Below are 15,000 nucleotides of genomic sequence, written 5' to 3'. Positions count from 1 at the left end.
CTGTTCGTGTCTTGTACAAAGAAAAGAATCCTAAGTACAAGAACCAGCACTGATGCTGTGGTCAGACAGTCAAATTCTTTGTTGGTTGTTGGCGAGGGAGCATTGTTTGTAGAACAAAACAAATCCATTGAATCCCTTTGTCGCATTCACCAATTGCTGTTGATGAGAAATGCTCGCTTTCTGTCTCAACACTAATTACTGAGCATGATGATGGAGTACCTGGTGCATTGGACTCAATCCTTGCCACCACCATGGCCCAGGACGACTTCAGGCTGCCTCAACAGTCTTCTGTACGCGATGAAATAATTCAATGAAAATTTATGCTCCTTATTGGCAGCTTCACCGCCTGCTACATTGTGCTAGGACCGGTCGCCATTTGCCAGACTATTGCTATTTGTTAGCCTAGTCCCCCGCTTCCCCCCAGCCCCCTGTTTTCCGTTTTATACATGGAACGGAGTTGTCGGGCGCCATCGTTGAGCTGAAGGAGGGAAGGAGGTTTTACGGCGGGGCTCCGGCTGGAAACGGTTGTTGTTGGCTCGATATGGATAAGCGGCGTAAAACGCTGAGTTGAGTAATGAACGTAATGGCGAATCGTTGTCCCACTGACTGCTGCCAATATTTGTTCCCCGTTGAGCTCCGCTCGTTTGGGGCATGTATTGCATTCGTTGCGGAGAACAGATTGAGCCACTTTCTGTGTAACAGCAGCGAAGGCAATTGATTGAAACCTGGTCCTAATCCATCAGGAGGATGTGACAGGATTTATTCGGTAGATTGAAATTTATAAACAGGCTATAATTAACTGTAAGTTTCGATGAAGTGAGGATAGTTATCTCATCCTTCATCGATGTGAACACTTTCTGCTAAATTTCTGCTTATCAATTTTCTATTTATCTGATCTTCATTAGGATGTTGCTTTCGTTTAGATACCACACGATAAGCTTATAGGCATGCAATGTGATTTTCGACGAGCATTAAGGGGGGGTTTCGGTAATTTCTTGCCAAAAAAAGGATAATATTTGGCGATTTTTTGTGACGCAACCATTCAACTTTATTTTTTTCAATGAATGAACTTTTCAAGTATATTTAGTTCTATTTTGGGGAAGATTAAAAAAAAATTATCCATAACATTAAAATTTAGGCAGTCATGTCTTCGAAAAGATATTTTTTACGGTGCTCATCATAGCTGCATGATGGGTCATCAGAAAAATACAAATCGATATTCTTTTGATAGATTATAAGTTTATCCAGGTAGCCCCGTCGAGTTTTTGTTGAATTTCCAATTTTTCAGTTTTTGATAAATTTTTGAAGTTGAAAAAGTGATGCCTTTTGCGAAATTGCAAACAAAAGCGAGTTGTACATAATTGTTTACGAAAAAGTATAAACAATTTTCATGAAATCTCGACGGGGCTACCTGGCAAAAAGTGTAAAGATTATGTTTAAAAAAATTCAAATCGATCGGTCCAGTAGTTTTTACTTAAACAGTAGTTTAACTTAAAAAGGGAAATTACTTGTTTTAAATCCCTCCAAGAACATAGCCGTAAATGTTTGGAAGGCACAAAACGACATCCAGATCATTTTATTACTTTAAGAAGTAAGAGCTTACGTAATTATTTTGACATGATATAAATTCTTAATCAATAAAACTGATTAATCGCAGTAAAGCTGATTAATATATTTATTTTTGTAATAACGCTCCAATTCGTACATTTATATCGCAAGAGTTTCGTCACAATAAAATCCTCAAAAAAAGAGGCTGGTTTTGGTCCGAATAAACATGAGCGCCCTCTTCAATAAACTACTCTTTTCACTGAATAATATAAAGCTAATAACAAAGGTGCACTAGTCTTAGTACATCTTCCAATATGTAGGTCGTACGATGCCATTCTTTAAACCTTCATAAAAGGCACCTCTTTACACAATGCAAGGAAACTTTTCAATATCTGCACTCTGCACTTGGCAACCCCAGAATGGAAAGCCCGATTCCCCTTTCCGTTCCATTTCTGTTGAACTTTCCACTTCATAAACGGGCTCTTTACGTCATCGAGGTGCATCGAGCACATTGTTTGGCGTAGGTATATGCCGCAGGTATTCCCGACGGTGTATTGTACCGTGATTCAGCTTTTCCCCACTCGGCAATACACCTTTCGCCTCGCCTCCCTTTCGGTTCTGGGGTTGTATGTGCTCCCTATGAACTAGAACACGCTGTGGTGAAGGCGAAAAATATATCTTTATCGATAAATTCCCATCCACGGTCGACAAGCGATTCGAACCGATCTAACTTAGGGGGAAGTGGGGGACCTAAACCGTTCTTGTAGCCCTCTGAACCAATATGTGGGATAAGAAAGCGAGAGAGAGAGACTTGCCAGTCGGTCAATGCATCCCAAACAAACCCGTGCTTGCGGGCAGCGGGCACGTTCGAAGCATATTTCAACGAAACTGCCGAAAGTGCTGCTCCTGGTGCTGCTCCCGGTTCTTATTATTAACCAGGTGGAATGCATCAGGCCCTGGACCAACGCCTGGGGCTTTCCTTGCCGCCAGCCCGTCCTTGCTAACCAATCTCAATATCGGTTCACCCAAGCTTGTTGAAAGCTCGTTAGAGTTTAGGTCAAGTATAAGACGATGTTGTACAGTGCGCCCTGAAGATCCACGTGATTTCACCTGCTCTGGCGCCGTGTCTATGGATGTGGTTTGTCGGTTTGCTGCTGGCGGTGGTCGGTAGCATGAATGTTAAATGAAATGAAATGAACGAAGAGCCTGGCTGAGTGGTGCATATGGTCGATGTCCCATTTTGCATCGGTTAAGTTCCATTCCGTTGAGCTCCGACCGCAAAAGGACCGCACACTCTATAGGTTGGCCGGTTGGTTGGTCGGTTGGTTGGTGCAGCGAAAACAAATCGATATATTTCCCTGAAAGAACGGGGTTCAAGTGGAATTCGATTAGAGGAAAGTGATTTTCTGCTTTCGACCGTCCCGTCCCGTCCCGTCCCTGCTTCCCAGTGACGCGCCCAGTGTGGAAGCCAGAATAGTCCAGTTGGTAATGGTCGATCGTATTTTTATCAAGTGAACGTGTAGGATTACTTCTTCTGTTTTTCAAACTGACCTGTTCAATCAGCGTGTTTCGTGATACGCGGGCTGCTGCTCGATAGAATGGCTAGAAAATTGTTTTGGAAGGCACTAGTGGTTGGTGTTGAATCTGTAAAGAGGATTCTGGATGAGGTTGCGTGCATTCAATGGAATGGAGAACACTCATTATCGTGTCTTCAATTTCCAGTATGGCAATGGGTATGCGACAAAGTTTAATTGCGTTCTATTGACGAACGGGGTTTGCTAAGAGAGTTTACATGTTTTAGAGTATCTGTCAAATACATGTGAGGTCAAATTAAACGGGTCAATCGTGTTACAATACAGCGAGATATTCAGTAGTAAGAATTTTGGAAAGTTCATGAGTGTTTCTCAAAGCTTTGGTGATTAGTTATACACTTTAAGTTACGAATACACACTAGCGAAGTAACTGATGTTCAGATATCTTTAATATTTTTCCTTAAATGCTGATCCTTTCAAGAACATTGTGTAAATTTTTTGGATCAATTGAAACAAAACTGACAAAGTTATAGATTTCTGAAAATCCGCGTTTCATACAAGGCTCCATGCACCCCGCTACTTTGAAGAGCGTTTCCCTAAACCAACGTTTTCAAACTCGGTGCCCATCGTATCGTAAAAACTACTTGGCCGATCGTTTTGAAAGTTTTTACAGTTAATCTGTACACTTTTTGCCAGGTAGCCCCGTCGAGATATCATTAAAATTGTTTATACTTTTTTTAAAACAAATCTGTAAAGTTCGTTTTTTATGGCAGAAACGCAAAAAGCATCACTTTTTCAACTTCAAAAATCTGCCAAAAATCGAAATCATTCGAAAAAATTTAAATATTAACAAAACCTCTCCGGGGCTACCTAGATAAGCTTATAATCTTTCTAACGAATATCGATTTGTATTTTTCTGATGACCCATCACGCAGCTACGATGGGCACCAGGAAAAGTATCTATTCGAAGACACGACTGCCTAAATTTGATGGCATGGATTGATTTTTCAATGAATGTTGCTCAAAATAATAACAAATATTTTTCAAAAGTTGTAGATTATTATGTTATTTACTTGAAAAAATGCAGTTGAATGGTTGCGTCACAAAAAATCGTTAAAAACGGGCCTTTTTTTGGCCCGAAAATACCAAAGTCCCCCCTTAAAGGACTTTTTTTTAACAAAAAACATTTTAAATCATTCTGTCCTTAATTCCCGTTGACCAGATAGTTAGTCCTGTGGGGCGAAAACTACAAGAACCCAATCTACCCAGTTGCTAATACGATTATGCAGTACTCCCACCCTGGATAGTTCATCAGGGATAGCCTTTCGTGGTGATTTATCCTCCGATTACGATTCTACCCAGAATAGCAAGGATCTGTCTAGAAAGGCTTCAAGGCTTTGCCCGCTCCAAGAATACCACCAGCTTACAGCTTCCACCAAAACAACATTGGTGGATACATTTTCATTTAGCAACAAAACTTCCGCTGACTCCGTCAGTTCGAAACGAGGGCCAGTTTCATGTCTAAGGAAAAGATGAAACAAGAAATAAATATATTCATGAAACGGCAGGCACTCGGACCAAGTGGTGCCAAGTTGCTCACCGCCAAGAAAGAACGAAAGAAGAAGAAATGCTCCTTAAGAAATGAGAGAAATCGGAATCGGTGCTTTCAGTCAAGTCTACGCAGGTTCTACCGCACCGCAAACCACCGGAGTCCGGGACGACGCGCTGTTTGTCCGTCCGTCCTACTTATGGTATGTCCCAAATGTCTCCACGTTTGGCAAGTAGCTGGCTGGCTGGCTGGTGCTCCAAGCCCGCGTTCGGGAATTTATTTTTCTCTGGCCTGTGCGCTCGAGCTCGAGAGTTTTCGGCATAATTTGCCTTCATATCGCCCACGAGCCCACGGTGATATGTTTTGCTGTTGCTGCTGAGGCGGCACTCGCTGCGAGAAGGCACGGGTTGCGTGGCGACAGTTTCCAGTTGTCGGTGAAGAAGGCGGTGTTGTTGTTGCTGTTGGTTGGTTGATTCGCTGGTGGCTGTGTGTCTTGCGGGATGAATAAATATAAAACGAAATGAAAACAAAATTCGTACAGTATCTCACTCGTTATCTCCTTGGGGGGGGGGGGGGGGGGGGCTGAAAGCTGGGATGCTGCTTCGCGGCGACCAGCGTGTGACATGGTCGTCATCAGGCGACGACACGATTCCCTAACCAAAGCAATGCTTCTCGAAGGAACGATTTTATTCTTCTTTTCTTCGGCTACAATAAGGTACTGTTCCCGGAGGTAATGGCCAACGGAAAGGGGGGGGGGGGGGCGTGGGTACTGCTTGTTGATTTCCTTAAAGTCTTCATTCCCCGCGTGTGTCATGCTTTGCCGTTCGATGTAAGGTTACATAACGTAATGCAATGTAGAAAGGGGTTCTTTGGAAGTAAAAATAGAGACAATGATGATAGCATCATGAACATCCAACCAGTTTATGTAATTCATCAATGCATTCGCCCAACAGGGACCGGAGGTTTGCCTTTTCCTAAGTCTAAGGGACTTAAACTGCCTTATAGGCTAAGAATATTATCATGGAAGTATTTTCAAATCGTATGCAAAAAAGGAATACGTGCATTATGTGGCTCAGGATTGAAGTTTTTTTCTTTAAAGAAACTATTAAACCGTTTTTTCACCTTAATGCCATATAAAACTACAACTTTACAATAATATGTGGTTTTAGTTTTGGGAAGATTAGTTAAAAACTTAATCCATGGCATGAGATTTAGACATGTTTGCAAAAATGATGCTCTTTTTTCGGTGCCCACTCTAGCTATGTGATCCATATCCTTATCCAGCTAGTTTCGTTGAGGTTTTGTTTATTTTCCATTTTTTTTAAATTTAGTAAATTTTTTAAGTTGAAAAAGTGATCACACTATGATGGAGGCGGATTGATCAATGATTAAACCGGGTTCGTCGCTTAAAGGAGCAAGTCTTTCGATTCGGACCAAAAACGTTGCGTTGCTGCATGATGGGTCATCAGAAAAATACAAATCCATATTCTTTTCATAGATTGTAAGTTTATCCAGGTATCTGCCTTTTGTTGATTTTCTATTTCTCTAATTTTTGACAGCGGTTTGATGTTGAAAAAGAGGCGACATTTTATGAATCATTTTATTCCCAAAAAAGGAGAGTTTCAAAAAAATTGTTTAGAAAAAAGCGTTATCGATTTTCAGGAAAACTCGTCGGAGCTACCTGGAAAAGAGTGTACAGAACATGTGTTCAAACCGATCGATTCAGTTTGCTACGATGCTCACCGATTTTATAAACTTAGGTTTTGGGAAACGCTCTTCAAAGTAGCGAGATGCATTGAGTGTTGCATGAGGAGAGTTTTTAAAAAAATCAATATCTTTTATCAGTTTCACTTCGATTGATCCAAATATTTCACACAATATTCTTGAAAGGATCAGAAATTCATGGAAAAATGAAAAAAAACAAATGTGGTTTAAAAATTAAGACCCCCCTTAATGATTGGCCTGATAGAACCCACAAGTCCTTAAACAGTTCCACAAACAATATTGCATTATTTTGTGAAGCGAAGAATTTTTGAAGTACATTCTCGTCCCGAATCGCTACAGAACCTTCGCATGAGTAACAATAAAGGATGCTCCAGTGCTCGCACCACTATTCCACGCTCCACAGAGACACGTTTTCTTAAATCGTTTCTTGATGAATGCACTGGCTTTGATAATTGCACGTTCACTTTTGGGTGAAGCTGGAGCGCAGGAGTGCAATTGCAATTAGTGAGAAACGGTGTGTGGTGTGGTTTCGAGATGAGAAAATGAAGAACAATCCACCACTCCGGCGGCCAGTGCTCGCTCCAGAATCCTTTTTCTCGTAGGTAGATGCCGTACCCAAACCATAGTCTAGCCTCTAGTGTGGCTGCAACAATGCAGGACGTGCTGTTTTGTGGAAGCTTTCCCACTAATCCCTTCTTTAACACAGAACCATGATCGTGGAATGAACGGAGGAAGGCGATGTCGTTGTATCTTGTCGTGATACTTTGCCTCATTTATCATTTGAAGTGTGATAGCGATACGGGGTTTGCACCAATCCAATGAAATTAATTTCATGAGCTCATAATTTCACTTTTAACAACATTACATTTGTTTAGAGAAACTGAAATTATTTGAAATTTCCCAAAAATAAAAACGCTCCAAGGCAACAAGCAACAGATTGGTTCCCACAAAGAGTTTAAAGAGAGCGCGTGGTGCGCCGGCGATCGTGGCGCGCACACATTTCCTCATAAACAACGGGCGAAAGAGGATTCATAAAATGAGAATAAATGTTAAGGATTAGTTCCCTTTTTATTGTTGTTGTTTACCGCTGTGATTGTGCGGAGGAGCGACTGTCTCATGCGGAGCGGAGCGTTCGTCCTTCTTGCGTGTGGCCACGATGTCTTGCGGTGCTGGCTGTTGCGGTTGGTGTCCTGCGGTGCGTGGTAATGCCTTTACCCGCGCTAGTAGCACCAGCAGCAGCAGCAGCAGCAGAATGTAATTGCACCACTCCGTACAACAAGAGCAAGCAGATGCCCGGTGGGTTCAAGGTTTATGCTTCAGGTGAGAAACCGCACCGGTTCATTCGCTGCTTGTTGGTTCTTGTGCAGCTCACCTTAGGCACTGACTCACTACTCCACTACTGGGCGCTGGAAGTTAGGATTGGACTCCTGGATTGGATTCCCGGTAACGTCAGTTGGCCTCCTCTTTTAATTGTGCTTTATATCTATGAGGACTGGACCTCGACGACGACGACGACCAAGCTCACTGCGGGCTACTGCGGGCTTCCACAATGGCGTTCGTTATTCCCCAGAAGTCTTCTAGTTCCCCTTGCGTTTGGTTCTGATTTTTGGAGGTTTTCCCCCTCTTTTGATTACTTTCATTGCCCCAAAAATGCGGTAAGGTGTCCGTCCGGCCGGGCGTCCGGTCGGTTTCTGTTTAATTATGCATGCAAATAGGACTCGAACTGGCCATGGCGCCTGGTGTAGTTGACCGATGGCTAAATGGAGTCGAAAAAACCAAAATAAATAAAAAGAGGAAAAAAAATCTTACTCGCCACTCACCTCACCTGGGGGGCCATTGGTCGCGCGTGCCGAAAATGGAGCTCCATTCTCGTTCTCTGTCTCTCATAAGCAAAACACACAAATTTATCAGTCCAACAGATTTATAAAGGGCACCGGGCTGACTGGACATAATCACCATCGCTTCAGTTGGTTAAGGCTGCTGGTTTGGCCCGAGGCCGGATCCGGAGCCCTAATTTCTTAATAGCCACTTAGGCATGTTGCGTGCACGAACCAACTCGCGGGTCACGCATTCGTCGCCGTCGGTGACGCGGGATTGGTTTTCGATTCCAATTGTCCGATTCACTTAAGTTGACGATGCTGACGTTCAGCATAACAAGCATTAGGAAATGGTCATGTTGGCAATGGAGTTTGTTTCAAGCTACATGCAATGGCATTCATCATACAATCGTTCAGTGTTAATTAATCTCTGGATAGTTCCCCTAATTGTCTGGATTATTGTCCGTATTCCACGCATCGTTTAAATGTTTAGTTTTATCCGAATCTGTTGCAATGATTTATGAGTTGCTATTCAACCTTAGCATTTCGCATTGTTTTTTTCCGATAAATTAATTTGAACGATAATCTTTCAAGAATATTTTGCAGCAAAACTGCAAATGTATCACGCTTTGGAAAAACATGGCTCGCATTTTTGTTATTTTCCCAAAACCAACGTTTAAAAGTCGATGCCTGCTCGATGTTAATTTCAATCTTGATAATCCTTTTAAAATTAATTATGTAAATTCAGTTCCTTAAAACAAATCGTTAAGTCATCACTTTTACACAATAAAAATGGCATTAACAATTGAACAAATTTTTTTTTTTCAAATTTTACAAGAACTATGAGACCCTGGAAATCTTCCACATCTAAAAAAACATTTTAAGTTTTTATAACCCAGATGACCGCGGCACGGCTGTATGTTTTAAATACATTTTCATTGAACTGCGTACTAGTTTTTTTTCAACAGTTTTAGTACAGTGTGCCATTTACGATAAAAGCTGATGATTTTCTTATTATCACACAGATTAGGTTCATTTCGTTCGAATTGATGTTAGTACTCCTTTACTTTAAAAAGAACGTCGTTAAATAACTTCAACTTAAATAAAAAACTTCGGCAAAATATGCTATCGTTTGATTAAGAATTTTATATAACAAGAGCATACATTCTATTATATACAAGAGCAGCATTGTATATAAATATTTTTTCAAAATATCAATTTACCTTAAGTCTGAATAATGAAATATAATTCAGTATTCCAATTGTAACTAGACAAAACAATGAAAGAATAAAGGTCTTCATGACTATAACATGAAACATATTCAAGTAACAAACGGTTAAGAGTTATAATGACGAAGTGATAGCGAAACATCTATACGGACATGATAGAGTAGCATATTCTTTTTGTAAATTCTAAGCTGTCACATCGTCTTTGGTTCCTCTATTCTGTTGGTAAGTTTGGTTGCGCTTGTTCCCTGCGATGCGATGACCAAAAACAAACCCCCGAAGATCGATCACCATCGTTGAATCACCTGCATTTCACGTGTCGGAAGGAATTTTCAGTAATGGAACCGTAAATTTCCCTTTCGAAATATCCTCATTATCGTCATTATCACCGCACCACCGTTGGTATCGTTTGTGTGTCACCGATCGGATGGACTCTCCATCTCCTACGGGTGCTACGGGTTCTAAGGGGCGACAGCGGCCAGTGCCAGCGCTCGTAAATGATTAAAAAGGAAGCCCCAAGCACGTCCCTTTCCCCATACATCACGCCTGGCACCTACATTAGTTATCGGTCCCTCCTAATCTCCCTCCCTTGCGTTCCGTTCCGTGCTATCGTACTATCGCCGAAAGCTTTGCTCGACGATGTTAAAGTGTTCCCTTGGTGGTGTAGCATGCAGGCACACTTCTGGTCTGGTCCTCTAATTATGTGGTCACACTTTTGGCCAGTGCCCTGGTTTTTGGTGTGTTGTTTTTCATAATCTCGGTCCATCTTTTCAACTCTCTCTCTCCCCTCTACGGTCAACGGAATTCCACCAAAGTGAACAAACTCTCCCATGGCATCAGTGCGGTCACCGACGTTTCGCTCTGTTTGTCCTTCGGAGTGGAAAAACGATGCCGCCGGTTCCGGCAGAGAAAGAGGGTGGACAGTACACGGACGGGTGGTGAAACTGTGAGTCATCCTGTTCGTCGTATACGCACAATCACAAACACAGCAACGCACACGCATTTCTCTGTATTCCGACTCCGGACGGCCTGTCCTCGGCTTTCTATGGTTTGGAACGCAACGGCGTCCAAGGTATTCCAGGACGACCCTGATATTGGTCATTCGAAGGCGAGCTTGTTTGGCGAACAGTGGGATGCCCTTCGGAACAGGAATGCGAGGCTTTGGAATTTCATGAATCCAAGGATCCAACGACATGCCGCAAGTCACTTGTTCGTCTCCACAAATGCTACTTGGATTGGTAGGTCGTAGTGGTAGTGGTGACATCGCATTTAACCCCTCACAGGGTGCTTGCTGGCCGCTGTTGTTCGTCAATTCCCCTGTAAAGTTGTCAACAAGCTCATCAAACATGCCATTGGCTGGATGCAATTTGGTATTTTCTAATGCCACCAACGCCATCGTGAGCCATTTGTAATGTGGTTCCATCGACGGCAGTAACCTGCAGAGTAGTTCCACTCACTCGGCTGACGGTCAGTCGGTCTTGACGTCACATACTCACTCCGTTTGCTGTTGCACGCGATGCGTATCCTGCGCAGACCTTCCTGCACACGGGGTTTTTCCTCCCCACACTAAGACAGACACATCGCATCCTGTCGCCACGAGAGAGTGCTCTCTTGCTCTCTTTTTCCCCCATAATTCTCTCTCTCTCTCGCTCTCTTTCGCTCTGTAAGGATTTTCCGACCTCGATGCTCGCGGGTGTTAGTGTGCGTGCGTGCGTGCTTGGTTTTCAGCTTTTCCGCAAAAACCGAAGTAGCCCGGTCGGGTGGAGCAGCAGAGTTGGTCGCGTGCAGCCAAGGCACGATCAAAAGGACGTCAGCCACGGAAGCGGTAGGGTCGTCGAGCTACTCCGCGGATTCGCTCCGACTCCGTTGCTGCTGAACGGCTTCCGACGGTGGGTAACAAGAGGTGGAACCGTCGTCGTCGTCATCGTCGTCGTCGTCGTTCGTTGGGGTGAAAGGACGCGGCCTCCCGTGACGTGACGTGTCGTGTCGTCGGTTCGAAAGTGTCTCGAAATCGAAACGCTTGTGCGGGGAGATACGCATTGGGTGCGTCGTCCAGAGGCTACCGGAGGAACGTATGTGGGGTTTCACTGTCCCTCTGTGCGTGACTGTCCCTCGCTGCCATGGATGTGTTCTGTGGTGCAGGAAATAGAACACGGTCACGGGTTTTCGCTTTTGTCCAGGAGTCCCGTTTTCTGTTGCCCGTTTTTGTGTTGTGAGTCAGCGCGTTATATAATAAGAAAGTGGCCACTGTGACGGTGTTTTGTGTGTGCGAGTGCGTGTACTTTAACGGTGGGAGCAAACGCAACTGATGATGACACTCTCTACCCGACCCTCTAACCCCACCTGACCGACTGCTTCCATCGAAGGAGACAGACAGACACTGGATGAAGTGCGTCCGTCCTTGGGTCGTACCTGGTATCATTCTTCATCCAGAATCATGGATTCAGGTGGTGCTCTAGAACAATTCGAAGGAAATCGAAGTAAGCTGGAAAGAAAAGTTGGAAAATGGATCCATCGTTGAGAAAAGTGCTCGGTACTGTGGCGGATTGGTGACCGACTGGTTCGACCGGTGCTAGGTGGTACCTTGTCGTCGTTATCGGTGATAATGACATCCTTCCCTGGATCCCGAAACAACTTCCTTCTCCCGAAAAGAGACACACCTGAAAGGATGGAACGAAAACAAATAGGAACCAGCCCTTCCAGAATCTCTTCAACACGCGCTGCAGTAATAAGATTGTGTTTTTTTTTTCAACGCCAACGAAGGAGGCGGCGACGGACGGTTTTCCGCTGCAAAGCCAGCCGGGAGAGATAGAACGGGACACCACCAAACAGTGTGTGCGAGTGTGAGAGAGAAGTGGCGGTGGTTTATTCGATTTTCCCTTGTTTTCCAGTCCGCACGGTACAGCCAGCAGGAAAATCGAACTCTCTCGCTGCCGTGCGCGTGCTCTCGTCACTCTCTCTCTCTCTCACTCTCTCTCTCGCTTGCTCGTTTTCTCTTTCTCCTTGGCTCTGCTCGCTCTCTCTCTCCGCTACAAAAGGATCATTCAATGCCGGTGGCCTCTGTACCTTGTGTTGGCGTGTGTGTTGGCACCGCAGTGTAGTGTGAAGATTAATAATTAAAATCTAATTTGCACACAATGCGAATCGGGGAGGAAATCGTTGTGGCAGCAAAATTGATAACACTGGACTCCGTCCGGGCAGGGGCAGGTTCGGGAAGATGGTAAGCGAAGCAAAGCGCTTCCTCTACACAAGCAGGTGTTCTGCGAGCAACGAAAAGCAGATTGTGCAACGGTTTATTGTGCCCGCAGTTCCACCACAGGGCGCACGGCTTATGTAACGCCTCGATTGTTTTTCCTGCTGCAGCAGTAGTCGTTGTTTTGTTTCTTTTTTTTTTAATGATTGTGTTGTGGAATTGCTGCCTCTTCGGTAGGAATGTCGGATGGAGAATATTTTTGATGAAATCTTACTAAGCCCTGGGACCAAAGTAAGCCGGTTACCGCGGTAATAGATTGTCGGCCGTAGATTGCCGTTGTTGGGTCTTCAAATATGTTTGGTACCAAGCAGTGTACTTGGTGTGCCACAAACAAGCAAATGGTTGATATACAAATTGAACTTTTGTGCAGTTGTGCTGCTGCCTATTTATGACCACCTTCGTTAAAGTAATCTTTGCATGACCTTAAGACGTTGGAATATTCCGCTAAATAAAGCTGGAAAATGGAGCAACTTTAGTCGGAATTCGGCTTGGTATCTGCGCTACATAACTGTCGCCTACCGAGCCGGCACCATGTTGCTGGATAATTTATGACGACGTTACCTTCGTTTTAGGAACCAAAGTACGCCTTCGATCTGCAGCACTAGCAGTACGTGTTTAGTGAGTGGATAAGGTCACAATATGATATTCCAAAGTTCTGTCTCTTTGCGGGGGGAAACCATTTACGCCCTCGGGCATTGTCTGAGGATGGACTTCCGTGCCGAAAGAATATTAAGCTATTGACAAGTTTTGGAACTACTTTTCGAAATGAATTTCTTTTTTCCTAAATTCTACGAATTCATCAGAAGATTCTTTGTTATGTTGTGAATAATGACGTCAAGAGTTTCCCGAAATCACATCTGTGCCTACTGTGTTATTAACGATTTTTCCATATCTTTCCCTTCCTTACAATCACGTTCTTATGCACAGAAGTGAAAAATCCGATTTTTCAGTTATTGTTTAGAAAGTATTGAATGGTTTAAATAATGTTAAGAAGCAAACCAATCCAACATTGCTAACAAACGACGAGCTTTTGGAACCAAATTATGCGAAACTATTGCTTCAATATTAATAAGTGAGAAGAGAGTATAACTATAAGTGAGTACCATTGATTAGTATAGACCAAAAGCATTAAAGTGAATTGTGAAAATTGGATATTGGTATTCGGAATCGCAACATTCATCTGTGCATCGCAAGCAATCGTAGGACGTTACACAAATCGGATTATCCCAACACTAAACGCTTTTGTTATGCTTTGAAGGTAAGTTGTAATTTCTTTCCGCTGCTTTTGGCATTAATATTTAAAGAAATTATGTTGGCACCAACATAAACATGTAAACTACTTGAAATACCGTGGCTCAGCATGAACTGCGTCCACCAACATAAACATGTAAACATAAACTGCGGCACCAACATAAACATGTAAACTACTTGAAATACCGTGGCTCAGCATGAACTGCGTGGCACCAAAATAGAAAACACAGCAAACACGGGGGCTTCCTTTCATACCCATAAACGATGCCTCGTGCCAAGGATTTTGAATAATGCTGCAAACCGGAAGCAATCCATGTTGTCATTTCGTATGGCAACTGGCCTACGCCCCCCGCAACGTGTTCTTGACGTTTCGTACCGTTTGTTGCTGCTTCCGTTTAAATAACCAGGATCAATGATTGGGAAGCTTCCGGTTTTGCGAACTCGACGCTCAACGACGCTCGGCGACGCATGGTTGGCGGAATTTATGCATTCCGGTGTTACCAGCTGGACCTGTTTACGACGAACCGATCCTCCACGCTCCCTTATATCACCTTCATTTTGCTTGGTATTCGGGCTTTAGATTTCCCCGTGCCCGAGCGGGGAAACGTTTGTGTTATTTATGCAAATAGGACATACGGTTATTTGCATGTCAATTAGGTTGACCATCGAAGGAAGAATATGGACAGTTTTAGGTAGTTGGGATTTTTTTTCCCTCTCTTGCTCGGTGGCACGTGCACCCCCGCTTGCGAGAACATTTTTGGTGTTCATCTATTGACATATGCTGGGGTCGATAACCGATATTAGGGCCAGCGTAATGAACTTCCTTTCAATGCGAACCTGTCATCGAGTCTGAGTGGGAATTATGCTTCTCATAAGCATGCAGTTTACGCGATTTGCCTCTCGAATTTCGAGGATATTTATTGTAAAGGAGAACTGTTTCAATGCATGAAATAGTCCTTATCTTAGATTTAATACCATTTCTGCAAATTATATATATGAATTTAAATCAAGCAATACATTAAACATCTTTCATGATCCTACGATAAACGTTTTGCATATAATGTACAAACAAAGCAATGTTAAATTGAATAGCTTGTAA

At 43.4% G+C, this 15,000-nt stretch overlaps 1 protein-coding gene across 3 annotated transcripts in view; it reads left to right on the top strand.

Moving 5' to 3' along the window:
- LOC126576292 (protein Fe65 homolog) overlaps window positions 1-15,000 on the top strand; it is a 49,531-nt gene that overhangs the window by 1,634 nt on the left and 32,897 nt on the right. For 2 of the 3 annotated variants that reach the window (XM_050237504.1, XM_050237502.1), the window contains exons 1-2: window positions 11,209-11,286; window positions 13,578-13,908. The exons of the other annotated variant lie outside the window; for it this stretch is intronic. The gene's annotated coding sequence lies outside the window, so the exon portion shown is untranslated. Of the gene's footprint in view, window positions 1-11,208; window positions 11,287-13,577; window positions 13,909-15,000 lie in introns of those variants that run through there. 3 annotated transcript variants of the gene reach the window in all.

This window comes from Anopheles aquasalis, chromosome 3, assembly GCF_943734665.1.
Source record: "Anopheles aquasalis chromosome 3, idAnoAquaMG_Q_19, whole genome shotgun sequence".
Classification (NCBI taxonomy): Eukaryota; Metazoa; Arthropoda; class Insecta; order Diptera; family Culicidae; genus Anopheles; species Anopheles aquasalis.
The sequence above is the reverse complement of the archived record's forward strand: the minus strand, read 5'-3'. Positions and strand labels throughout refer to the sequence as shown.